Source organism: Mus musculus, chromosome 3 (genome assembly GCF_000001635.26).
Source record: "Mus musculus strain C57BL/6J chromosome 3, GRCm38.p6 C57BL/6J".
Lineage (NCBI taxonomy): Eukaryota > Metazoa > Chordata > Mammalia > Rodentia > Muridae > Mus > Mus musculus.
The window spans coordinates 68,775,751-68,789,402 of NC_000069.6; positions in this window are offsets into that span (position 1 = coordinate 68,775,751).

Genomic DNA, 13,652 nt, shown 5'->3' on the forward strand with positions numbered 1-13,652 from the left:
AAGCAGTAATCATGCCTGATGTTCCCTGGATCTTTATTTTTGGTCCTAAGATTATGTATCACCAACTAGAACTTGCTGGTAGGTTTTTTTTTTCCTGAAACATCATTTTCCTCAGTGATTAATGGTGGCCAAGGGACCCACCACTGGCTGATTGCTTTAGTGGGGCCAGATGTTCAATCTTGTGAGAGCCCTAGATTTGACTGCTTAGTGTCTTGGCCGCTGTAACAGTGTTGAAGACTTAGCGATTTATAAACTATTTCTCACAAATCTGAAGGCTGGGAAGTATAAAATTAAGCCTCCTGCAGATTCAGTGTCTGATGGGGCCATGATTCTTGGATCATAGATCACATCCCCCCATGAGAGGAGCCATAAGAGAACTCTCTGGGGTGCCTTCTCTAAGGACACTAATTCCATTGATCCATGATCTAATCCCCTCCCAAGGGGCCATCCACAGCCAAAGCCATCTCAATGAGGATTCAGTTTCATGATCTATGTATGGGAAAGGAAGCACAAACATTTAGTCTGTAACATTCACAGCCATAAGAAGCTGCAAGGCAAGCCACAGGGTGGTGGCCATGGTCACCAAAGTTTGGTCCTACCAGATGCCAGTGATCCACTGGCCCACCCATGCAGTGATGGTCATCCTTGGTCCATGCATTTGAATGACACCAGCAACAGTCACTTCAAGGACCATCCTTTGCTAATTAACATGGTTACACACCCCCACCCCTTCAGCAGTTGAGCCACCTGGAAAATGCCATTTCTCTTTTAGGTGTGCTACAGCTTGGAGCTTATTGTTTACTTTTAGGAGCCTGAATCTCACTGTGTTGTCCAGGCTACTCAGAAATCTCCAGTTGGAAGTGGCCTTCTTACCTCAGTGCCCTGAGAAACTGGTTGGTACCACAAGCAAGCACCACAATGCCCAAATATGAAGCTTGGATGTTCTTGAAAGGCCACTCTCTTAAACACTCCTTCCCAGGATGATCTTACTGGTAGGGTGGAACTTAAATAGGTTTTTAGGTCACTGGGGCATATCCTTAAAGGGGATTGTGGGATCCTAAATCCCTTTCATTCTGTCTGCTATATGGTTCATGGTGTTGCTCTACCATACATTCCCACCATGGTGTGAAACATGTAGGCCATCTGTTTCATTTTCTCTTATTCCTTTTTTTATTTACATGTTTCTGGTAGCCTAGGCCAAGATCTTAAGTGAGAATAATGGGTAAGAAACCATCCCTAGAGATGGGGCCACTAACATGACCTTATCCCCAGGGAAACCAACGCTTTACTTTCTAAATCATTTATAAAACTATTATGATAAAAACTTTCCCAGTAATAAAATTTCATATGGCTATGTGTGTGTCAGCAGAGGTGGATATATGGTAAAGAAAGCCTTAATTAGAATAATTAAATTAAATTAAATAGTTTAAATTTATACATTGAAGATTTATAAAAAAAATCAGGCACTTAGATGTTAAATAATAATTGACCATGGGGCTGGAGAGTTAGTTCAGCGGTTAAGAGCACTGACCGTTAAAGATTTATTAACCTGCTCTTGGAAATATGCCACTAGCCTTGGATGACAGCCCCCACTGAATACATCCTTTTAGAATTGTTATATTTTGATGATTTACAATGATGTGACCTGTTCTGTTTGTGATTCACTGAATACATAGTTTCAGAGTTGTAATGCTTGGGTGATTTTTGAGCTTTACTGTGCCAAATGATTTTTGTTGGTATTTGTGATTATTTCACCGGATACAGTTTCTAAGAGATGTAATGTTTGTTTTTTTTTAATGTATAAAATCCCCTGCTTGAGAGCTGCAAAATACACTCAGATTCTAACTGCCTCTGTGTTTGCTTCTGTTTGTCACCACTGAGTCCTTACCCACCTAGCTTCAAGGACCCTCATTCCAGGGACCCCCCAGACCTTACTGAGGTGGTCCGTGGCAGGCTTGCTTCCCCTGGCTTGCTCAGCTTGCTTTCTTATAGAACCCAAGACTACCAGCCCAGGGATGGCACCACCCACAATGGGCTCTCCCTCTTGATCACCAACGAAGAAAATGCCCCACAGCTGGATCTATCTCATGGAGGCATTTCCTCAACTGAAGCTCCTTTCTCTGTGATAACTCCAGCTGTGTCAAGTTGACACACAAACCAGCCAGTACAAGGTGACTTTACAGATTTCTACTTTCAGTCCATTTAGTTCAAAGGACTTTTTTTTTTTCACTTTATCTGAGTGTGTCAGGGGGGGAGTGGCACCCAGTTCCTGGTGTCCTCCATGTAACACAAAATGAAAAACAGCAAAGGATTCCCGATGACTCTGCATTATCAGGAAGTTGAGGTACTCTAGGGAGGTACCTTTCAGAGTTAGACAAACATTGAACTGATGGAGAAGAGGCAGGAGGTACTCCAGATGGCACTGGCATCAATATGGGACCATGGGCATATGCCTGGGTGGCAGGAAAGATGCTATCTGTGTAGAGGTAAGGACATAGATGTGTCTACTTGTCTCTGCTCGTTTGTAGGGTGAGGACCGTGTCTTTGTTCTCAGATGTGTCTAACACCTGTCAGTGCATACCTTGTAAATTTAATATGGTTGAAGATCAGAGATCAAAGAAACCAGAGTTTAGGATTCATCGTGGGGAGGAATCTCATTTTGGGAAGTCCTGAACCATTGGAGAAAACGTCATGCTAGAATCAAAGGATGTAATCCGTGTGTGCTTTGGAGAGAGTCAGCTGACCTCTCACAGCCCAGGACTTCTCGTGACAGCCCTGACAAATGTAACTGTCCCGCTAACTGTACTTCAGCAAAAACTGTGGTTAGGCCACGACCACTTCTGTGCAATAAGGTTCTGCTATGCATTTATTAGGGTGGAGTCAAGGATCGGACTTTACCTGAGTGTAGGTCTCTTAAAAGATTCAGGCTGCTCCACGTATCCATCCTGTACCCACGCAGTGCCACGTGGCTCACTGGTCAAATCCCACGGGCCTAGTAGGAGAACAATGTTAGCTTTTCTACGTGTCAACTCTTCTCCATTTCCAGTGGGAGGAAGTGGAACCTGGCAAGGAGGCAGCTTTGCCTCAGCCCGACTCTCTGCAGTGTTTCCTGAGTGTGCTGTTCAGCCCAAGAGTCACAGGGCCAACCTCTCACTGGGAGCCCTCACGGTGCCCTCAGATTTAACTCCAAGCCTCAGGTGCCCCCGTCATCTTTTAATATCCCCCACAGCAGTCAGTTCTCCACCAACACGGGCTTGGACCACTTCTTTGATGATTTCCATGTTACAGTTCTTTGAAATTATAGATAAAAATGGGTTATCTGATCTACTCGTTGCCTTCCACAATGTAACAGCATTGTAAGTAGTCTTATTTCTTCAGTTGGTAGAATTGGGCTCTCACTATATAACTCAAGCTGTGTGTAATTCATCATCGCCCTTCCTTAACCATCCAAGGGCTGGAATTACAGTTGTGAGCCATCATACCCCAAAAATATTTGGGTTTGTTTTGTTATTGGGGGGATCTTTTTGGTTTTTGTTTTGTTTGTTTTAAAGAGTAAAGGGGGAGGCTTGTTTTGATAGAACTAGATCTCAGCAAAACATGACAATCCTGCTTCCTATTGTTCCTGTCCCTCCTGTCCCGGACCTGTATGGCTTACCTGCTTCCTCCTCTCTTTGTGCCAGCTGACATGCTGACACACCACTGATAGGGCAAAGAACCAAAAGATGAAGCAGTTTAATAAGGACAGAAGAGTTGGAGGAGAGCATCTACAGGTTCAGGTGATGTCTTGAGTGTACTGAACCAATGAGGTGAAAAGGAAAAGGTAAGAAAACCCCATTACCAGATATGTGAGAGAAGTCTTGACGAAGAGAATTTCCTAACATGTGTCTAACTGATAACCTATTGCTCCTCTCTCCACCCTAAATCTTGGGCTGGTCAATCTCATCGGATACCCCAAGTGACTCAGGAGCACCCGCAAACCAGTTATAATGTGGAAACCATCACTTTAGGAAACACTGAGCAAGAGGTTTGTGTCCCCTCCTGTGCTTGGGGAAGCTCCCACACTATCCTGCCCACATTATCCATCGTGAAAGCTTATTCGGTCCTGTGCCTCTTGCTCTCTGAAGCCGTCTCCAGTACTGCTTGGAAGGGCTTGCATGGTGTGGAACCCCAAGCCTAGAGTTTGCGTTGTCATTGTGTCACAGGAGTTTTGTTGTTAAGTAACACCAGTGACAGGAAATAAAAGCAAACCTGTTGAATCTGTTACCAATCTTCTGTTACCAAGCAAATTATTTAACTGAAGTGGTTTTGCCTTCATTATGGGCCATTATTCAACTCTATCCCTTCTGACTACCCATAACTTTCATTCAAGAAGCACTTCATACACACACACACACCAAATCAAGCACAGAGTGCTTTAAAATGCATATTTAACCCAATAAATGGAATAAAACTGTAATGGGCAATAATCTCCATGGTAAGTGGGGGAAAAATTAGTCAAAGCAATTGATCTTGACCTAGAAATGACGAACAGCTACCAATACTATTGTAAGATTCTGAAGAGCCTTAGCTTACCGGAGACCCCCGAGTGAACAATGCAGGAGCTGGGGATTGATACAAAAGCAAGAGGAATTTTATTGTCCCAGCATGCTGTGGTCGCCCTGCACACAAAGGAGAGAGAATACCATGCGAAGCCCATTAGGTGAGTTTTTATACGGTTTTCAGAGCAGCAGCCATTAGGCACAACGTGATTGGCAGAACAGTGTGACTTTTAAACAGATTGGTCTTTAGGGAATGAGGTGGCAAGGACTTCCCTTGTCTGTAGGTGTCAGAATGTGTCTAAGTGCTCTGGGCGTCCCCCACCCACAGGTGACCAATGGTTGGTCTCCCACCCCCAACCCCATCCCCATCCCGTGGACTGAGGAATGTAATTAGCCTCTGACTTCTGGAGGGGAGGGGTGCCTATTCGCTCTATGACCTTTCTCTTCGGGGTGGGGGGGGGGGTCTGGTGGAATTTTCCAAAGTTCCTGAGCTGACCTCTTCACTACATAGGTTGTCATGGTGGCAGAGGGTATGGGAAAGATACCTGGATTATCTTTGCCCTTCAAACCCCACTGAAAACCTTGGAGTCATCCTGAGACCTGAGTGATGGTACTGTAGTTACTTGGTTTTATCAATATAGAACCAGGAGAAAAATAGCAAGGAATTGTTCAGCGGCAGCACAGGATCTCTGCGCCTTCACTTAGGTCTGGCTATGTGCCAGGCACTGAGCCTACTGCAGTAGCATGAGACACTGTTCCTGCAGTCCCACATTGGCAGTGCAGTGGGACAGATGAACAAAGCAGAAGGTACAGGGTCCTGGGGAGGTCGAGATGAGCCTGGGAGAAAGACAAGACAGGAATCTGGACTCTTCGAGGGGATACAGAAGGTCACGGAGAGGTCACTGGGGTTTTTGCACAGTGATATCTGCATCGGTTTGCCCTGTGAACCCGTCTCTCTGCACGCCTCAGTGGCTGCAAAGTGGAGACTGGATGGGGAAGAAGCAGTTACCCCAAGAGCCCCCTTGGCAAATGAGAAGGATACACAGGAGAGATAAGGAGTAAGGGATGAGTGTGTGTGGAGAATTAAGTGTCTGGAAAGACAGTGGTCAGACTAGAAAGGACACTGTTAGAATGTCTGTGAGCTACTGAGTCTGAGTTTGTGCCCAGGAGACTAGAAGTCTAAGGAAGTACCAGCCACCAAAGGATTTTTTGGAGATGGCAGTATTTTCCCTTTTCACTGGGTGATGATGGAGAAGCTAGAAACTCAGTCTGGCAAGTGATGGCCCCAGGTCACTTAGTCTGAAGGTCTGTTGGCATCTCTTTTCTCGTCTCTATTGGATTTTGTCCTAGTTGTCTCTCTTCCAGTAAGGCCCTGGGCAACGTAGTGGTGACAGGCTTACCCTGCAGATAATTTACCACTGGGTTCAGCAGGCACTGAAGAATGGCTTTACAGCACCTCTGTGTTAGGAGAGGAGTGATCCCAATAGGGCTGCCTTTGTGTTGAGCTTTGGAATCAAATATTAGATTTTCTCCTTTGAGCCAGCAAGATGGGTCAACAGGTAAAAGGTAGTTGCAGGGGCTGGAGGGATGGCTCAGTGGTTAAGAGCACTGACTGCTCTTCCAGAAGCCCTGGGTTCAAATTTCCAGCACCCACTGGCAGTTCACAACTGAATATAACTCCAGTTCCAGGGGACCCGACACCCTCATACAGACATATGAGCAGGAAAAAATGTGAAATAAAACACATATGAAATAAAAATAAATAATTTTTTTTTGAAAAGGGTGTTGTAGCTGAGCCTGATGACTTGAATTCCACAGGAAGAGGACTGATCCCCTCAAACTGTCCTGTGACCTCCACATGCAGTCCATGGCACAACACCCTGCTCCCCCACCAAGATATACATAAATAAATGTAAAAGAAAATAAAAAAAGCAGACATTATCTCATTATCACAGAAATCCTATTTTTATATTTTAATGAGAAAAGACAAAATTCAGAGGAGTCGCACGATGGTCAGTCGCCCATGGGATCCCTATCAGATCTGTCCAGTCCTGAAGGATACACATTGCCTTACCATATTGCCACAGGTGCCCCTAACAATTGCCCTCTCTTTGTTTTCCTGTCCTGAAACTCAAAGCTCACATACAACAGCCGGAATCAACTGAATCCTCACCCTGTTAGAGCTTGCGATCTCTCCCTATTGATCAGCCATTAGCACAGCTGTGAAAATGCAGTATTTCAGTCAGACCTTGGCCGGAGCTGCAGATCTGACCTTTCCCTCACTTAAAGGAAGATTTTTCCACTGTCAGAGACAAATGAATTCCAGCTGTCTGGGGCTTCAGCCCCCACATCAGATGTTTTGAACACCAGAGGTTTCCTGCGCAGTGTATTTCCTCCCTAACCAGTTTGGTTTTTTAAACAGTAGGCTGTAATCCTCTAGTGATCTTGAAATCCTATCAGTAGGGCAAAACAGCCTTTTATAATATTGGATTAAAATGGGCAGACTTAAACACAACTGGAAATACCAGAATGTTTCTGTGCAACAAGGAGAGTTATTTGAAAACCATGCATCTCAGCTGTGATTGTATGCTGTCCCGTGTATACTGTCTGTTTCTCCCTTGGGTAGCCAGGCCCTTTTGTTGGAACAGGTGGTACAGGGAGGATCTTGGGTAGCAGTGAACGTGTGGATAAAGACCACATACCTGGGAGGAGCTTCGGAGAACTAGTTCCATTTATTGGGGCGGGGAAGGCTATTTAAACCTTTGGGAGTGAGTAGAGGCTATGCAAGTACATCACTGGCCAGGGCCAGGGTGCTGGGGATGCCTCATTTGCATGAGGAGGAGTTCCAGGTGCTGCAGGACATGACCTTATAAGGGGTCTACCGGCTAAGTGACTTCCTCTGGTGGGCACAGATGGGGAACACAGGGCTACATGTGCCAGAACATGCAGGCCCTGGGTGGAGAAGGGAAAGAGCCTCCTCCTGCCAATCTCAGGATGAGATTTCCAGGGTTTGGACACACCTCGACCCCACTCTTCCTCCAAGCCTGTTCCCCACAGCTCCGCAGCTGGCTCCCCGACCCCACAATTATAAATGACGAAAGCATGCATACACAAACCCACACACAGAGATATGCACATATACACAAACCTCATATTTGGATTTTGTGCCAAAAAGTTAGAAAGCTCTCCTATCGCTCCTGTGTGGAGTAGCTACGTTGGCCCATGGGGAAAAAGTGAACTTGAAACCAAAACCCTGAAAGCCCTAAGGAATGAAGAGGAAAATAACAACTCACACTGGCAGACATGTCCACACAGGCTGAATATGGCTGAAGACAGCTACAAAAGTAGTCCAGTACAGACCATAAACATTATGAAATTTCTTTTTTAAAAGATAAACCCTGTAATACAACTGATGTTGGGGCTGAAGCCCCAGACAGCCAGAATTCATTTGTGCTCTCACAATGGAAAAATCTTCCTTTCAGTGAGTGAATGGCTCTTAAGTATAGTTTTTGTAGATTACAATGCTGAGCCACAATGTCAAAAGGTCAGACACAGTCTCAGGAAATAGTCCTGTCAGCAAGTGATCAAAGGCCAGGGTCCTTAGAGAAGCCTCGCCACGTCCAGTCAATTGCTCTAGCATATCAGGTTTACTCTTTGCCCACGTTGTCAGGCTGTCCTGTAGATGCTGTATGGTGACCCCTCAGCAAGCACCCTGGATCACCCAGGATCCTCGACATCCTGGCTTTCTGAGTCAGTGTGTTATGTGTTGGTTTTTAGTTTTTATTATGGACAAGTTAAACATATGTCAAAGTAGTCAAGATAGTTTAATGATACTCCACGTTCTATCCTCCACCTGCAACAATGAATGACTGGGTCTGGGCTGGTTTTCCATGACGTCTTTCCTCCTCCCCAGACAGCGTCTCATTTGACCACAGACATTTCAGTGTGTGTGTGTGTGTGTGTGTGTGTGTGTGTGTGGGTGTGGTGTGGGTGGGTGTGTGGGTGTGTGGGTGTGTGGGTGTGGTGTGGGTGTGGGTGTGTGTGTGTGAACATCCACCTGTGCCAGTAGCCTTTAAGTCTGTGACTCACACTGCTCTGCAGAGAACTGCATGGAGACTTGAAGCCTCAAGAATGTATCAGGCCTCATAAAAACCAGGCAGATAGATGCTTTGTGTTCTCTTCATTAACCAAGACCTCAAAACAGAAACTAATCACCAAGCCCGGAATACCTTTCAGGATGGAGGAAAAGGGGGACAGATTGGAGTTTTAAAGAGAGATAGAACGTGGCTGGCATATAAATTAGGAGTTCTCCATTGCCTTGGCCCACCAACGTGACCATTAGAGCATGTCTGGCCCAGGATGGATCTTACACAGATGAGGTAAGTGGAGCTTGGAAGATGACTTGAGGTAAAGCTGGGTGACATCACTGTCCCCAGTCCACAAGATTTACACAGTACACGAATACACTCTCAACTCAAGGTTAGGAGAAGCAGAGAGGCAAGGGAGGTTAGCTTAGGAAGGACCGGTTCATCATGGTGTCGGTCAGCCACCATCACGGTGTGTTTCCTGAGTTGTGTTCTTGTGATTCTCACTGAAGATAGAGCCCTCTTTTAAACAAAACAACACACCCCAACTGTTCGATCTCTCTCTCCCCATAAACAAGAGGCTCATGCTTCCTACTTCCATGGCTCTGGCCTGCCTCAAGACGAGCCCAGACTCCCAGCATGCTCTTCCATGGACTCCTGCCCTACAGCTCCATACTGCTCATCTCCCTGCAAAGCCTTCATGTTGTCTGGTTGGTTTTGGTGGTGGTGGCTCTGTCTTTGTTTTCCTGTCTCCTGGTGTCTCAGGCTGGTTCGCGCGTGCCTTGTATAGGATACTTTCCTCCTTCAGATCCACGCTTTCTCTATGTTTCTTGGCCTCCCTCAACTACGTTTTAAAAGCCTTGCATCCAATAACTTCCTCCCAAAAGTCCGATGCCTGTGACAGTTCCAGTCTGCTTTCTTCACACTGGAGAGCATTGCCTTTGAACTGTCTTACCCTGATTAACCTTCGTCATTCATCTGGTCTCTGCTCTTCTTGAAGTACTCAGGGCTTTCTTTGCTGAGAAGCTCCCAAACAGAACTAAATGGAAGTAGCCTGAGAGTCAAGCAGCAGGACCTGGCTCACTGAGCTCCAGGGTCAGAGGTCCCCTAGGTTCAGATTGCCACTGCTGGGTACCCACAAGACTGTGACATGTTCCTTGGCTATCCTAAGCCTCAATCTCCTAGCATGACACAGGAGAATAAGACCTGCCCAGCAGGATAAATACAAAAATACCTGCTTTCCTGCATATTTATAATTCATTCATAGGTGTTGTGATTATAAAAAGATAAAGGAATATTAAGATATGTTCTGTTGGGGTGTGGTGAGGTGTGGGGGAAGGAGGTGCCTCAGTGGTCCCATGCCAAGGCATCCCTTCCCCCTGAGGGACCGTCCACACGACGGTATAGTATAGAATAGGGTTTATTCTGGGCATGGAGAGGGGAGTTAAGAGGGTAAAAGAGGCAGAGAGAAAGGCAGAGAGAAGAAGAGAGTAGAGAGGTAGAGGCCAGCCATGACCACGTGGAGAGAGGATGAAAGGGAATGGGGAGAGAGGGGGAGCAAGAGGGCAAGAGACAATAGAGAAAGGCAAGAGAGTAAGAGAGAGAGGAGGAGGCAGGCAGCCCCTTTTATAGTGGGCTAGGCCTATCTGGCTGTTGCCAGGTAATTGTGGGAGTAGAGTTTAGACAGAATACCAACATTAGGTATGTTTCAAAAAGCCACTGGAGAGTATGCAGGCATGAGCACAGATTTAATTCCATCATCACTAACTGTTTCAAAAGTAGTTCTGGGACAAAGCCTTGCCCGTGCCTTGCCCATGCACACTAAGGTAGACATGGTAAATACTGGAAGGGAGTGATGGATGGATGTTGGCACTTGGAGGAGTCAGAACGGATTTAGCAAGCAGAGAAGCAAGCGTTAGGAAGACACACCCTCTGAGATGGTTCTCAAGCTGCTGTCTGTCACAGGTAAACTTGAACTCCCTCTCAGTGGTGAGCCCCGTGAAAGTCTGCTGCAGTAGCTGGGCTCAGTCAAGAGACCAGCCTCTATCTTGTAACTGTGAACTTGGAAAATGTGACTCTGACAACTGACAGCCCTGAGGGCCGACAAACAGGAGCACAGACACTAGAGTGCTCTGTTACTGCCATAAGTTCTCACCTAAGACGAAAGCTCACAGAGAACTATTCGGCCCAGGAGAGCTTTGCAAGAAGTCCCAGCCTGTTACCACCCCATAGGGCTGATGCTCGTAGGACATGGATACACCCATGAACACAAGAGGGAACATGGCTCCATGAAACTCTCCACCTGCTTCCTGGATTCTGTAAACTTCCCCATGGATTCCTCTCAGGGAAGCTCTCCTTTGCCCTGCCCTTCTCTCATGCCCTAGATAGATGAACATTGGACCAGATATCCGTCAGATGGCAACCTAAAAGAAAACTAGATTCTCCCCGGGGCCCTACCTGGACCCAGGTCCTCAGTCCCACTAAAGGATGTTTGGACAACAAAGATCATTACTACTCTGCTGTGCTCACAGTAGGATGCTAAGAGAGCACTGCTCCAGGATTGGGCTATGGAGTAAGCCACTCCCACCTTTGTATGATTTGAGCCTCTGCAGCTTCCTGGCTCTCAGCTCTTCACAGCCTTTAATCTCTCTGTGCTGCTTAGGTAAGTCAGTGTGTGTAGCACCTGCTGCTTAGTATGTTATACCTGCACAGTGCCTCTGGTTATTAAATAAAGCACAACATATAGAGTGTCTAGCACACTGCGAGCCCTCTGAAACAAGTCATGTTATATAAAATATTAGGGGCATTTCCTGTCTGATCCATCGTTCATTCCCAGTATTATTGTCTTAGACATGTAGGGAGCCTTGACACATTAACTGGTGGGATTAGTTCTCCAGACATTTGTTTCCTGAAGTCTGTCTGGATGCGGAAACAAAGCTGACTGGAGAAGTGCCTGCCTTTGTGGGGTTACTATCTAATGTCAGTCAGCAATGACTAAATGAAATCAACCCTTGACAAATAATAAAGAAACCCAGGGAGAGATCAGAACTAGAGAGCAAGGAAGAGTTCTGTTTTAGATTCTGTGAGTTGAGATTTCCCAGAGGAGGTGACACCCAGGAAGATGAAGGGGCCACAGAAACAGTATGTGCCAGAAGAAAATGTCAGTTTCGTTCAGCACCGGAGATCAACAGTGTGGGTAAGCTGGGATGCTTTGATCAGAGGAAATCAACATCACAAGCTTTTAAGAAGCCTCTTCCTTGGAAGGGCTCCCCTCCTCCTCCTCCCCTGTCTCCTCTTTGCTCTGACTACAAACAAAGCCTTTTCTACCTTATCCCTGCTTTTTCCAGGCTCTTCATTCAAATTTTATAGCCCCTTCTTCCCCTTTCTGTTCCAGACCGCTTTGATCTTTTGCCCTTTTTCCTCTCTAAGTGTTCTGTGGCCCTTTTCTGCAGAAGATGCACATTTTCGGCAAGGCTCTCATCCTTGCGCCCTCAGAGACTATCACAGAACAGCTAAAAGTGCTGAGCGCATTAGGGAGGCAGGAGCTGCAGACAGGGGGAAGGTCAGAGAGAGCTGAGCCGACACAAGGCCTGGGCAGGAGTCCCAGGACAGGTGTGGAGGCTCCAGGGCCACTGTTGAGGGATCTACCAACTAACTGCACATTACGGGCTTAGGGTCGACCCTGTTAACCCCTCCGGGTACCCCATCCTCTCTCTGCTGAGTTCAAGGCTACTGTAGTGTACACAGGAGGAGAGTACACACACTCAGGGGCTCTGTCAGCTTCTCCTGATTCTGACAGCTCAAAGTGAGGCCCATAGACAAAGCTTGGATGACATCGGTCAATGGGGCAGCATTTTGTGCCAGTCACCTGGGACCTCATCCTAGTCTTGTCAAATTGTACCACTTGTACCATTTCTGGTACCCAATATAATTTTAAAAACTAGCTCATTTCCTTTCTTTTCTGGAAAATCTTTATATCAAACTCAAAAAGAAGCAAGCAATAGGCCCTTAAAAAGAAATACAAGAAAAACTAACAGATGTGAAGGGATCGCATCGAGAGTCTCTCAAGTCTCCTGATGCTCGCTGAGTACTCTGAGCCTAAAGTTCTCTTCTGTCTGCTAGGAGGAGAAACAGAAATCAAAGACAAGCACACATGCAAGACGAAGAGGGTGCATGAGCTAAGATAAGAAGGGGCTCGGCTAGGGGAGTACTTGCTTTTGCTCTGATCAGTAGCTGAGAATTAACGGGGAAAAGGCCCTCAATACAAATGCAGTTGTGTGAAGGACTGGGTGAACCTAGCTCATGGAAGCTCATCAGTCAGTGCATTTGTATAGCAGGTCCACTCCCTACACCACCAAAACATTCATTCATTCATTCATTCCTTTTATTTCTGTGTATATGTGCCTGTCTGTGTGAATATATGACATACGTGTACCTGCCCATGGAAGTCTGAAGAAGGGATCAGATCCCTTTGAGCTGGAGTCACAGGTGGCTGTGAGTCACCTGATGTGGGTGGTGGGGACCCAACTTGAGTCCTCTGGAAGGCTCACTTAAGCCCTGAGCCATATCTCTACCTCTACACCTACCTGTTTGCCAAGGACTCCAGCAGTGGCAGGATATTGCCTCTCCAAGTGGACTCCTAACCAAGCCCCCTGCACTTTAGCATTTGACATGAAGCCTCTAAGGAATGAACCAAGAAAGCTCAGAATGTAGGTAAAACTGTGACTCCATCTCAGGCCAGCCCTTCTCTGAAGTCTGGTAACCTGCCCTTCCCCACTACCTCTCTGCTGCCCGAGCTGAGCTATCTGATTTTCTTGGAAAGCCACTCACTGATCTTGCTCAGAGAAGTTATTTTTCCAACTCTCTGTTCAAAGTTTTTCTCCAGTGATCTATATAGCAGTCCGACAACCCACCCAATACAAAGGGAATGAAAACAGCCACCATTTCCTGTGGATACCACTCGAAGGTTCACAACAAGGTGTCCAGGATTGGTGTGTTTCTGCTCAGTGCCGTGTGGGCTGGAGATAGA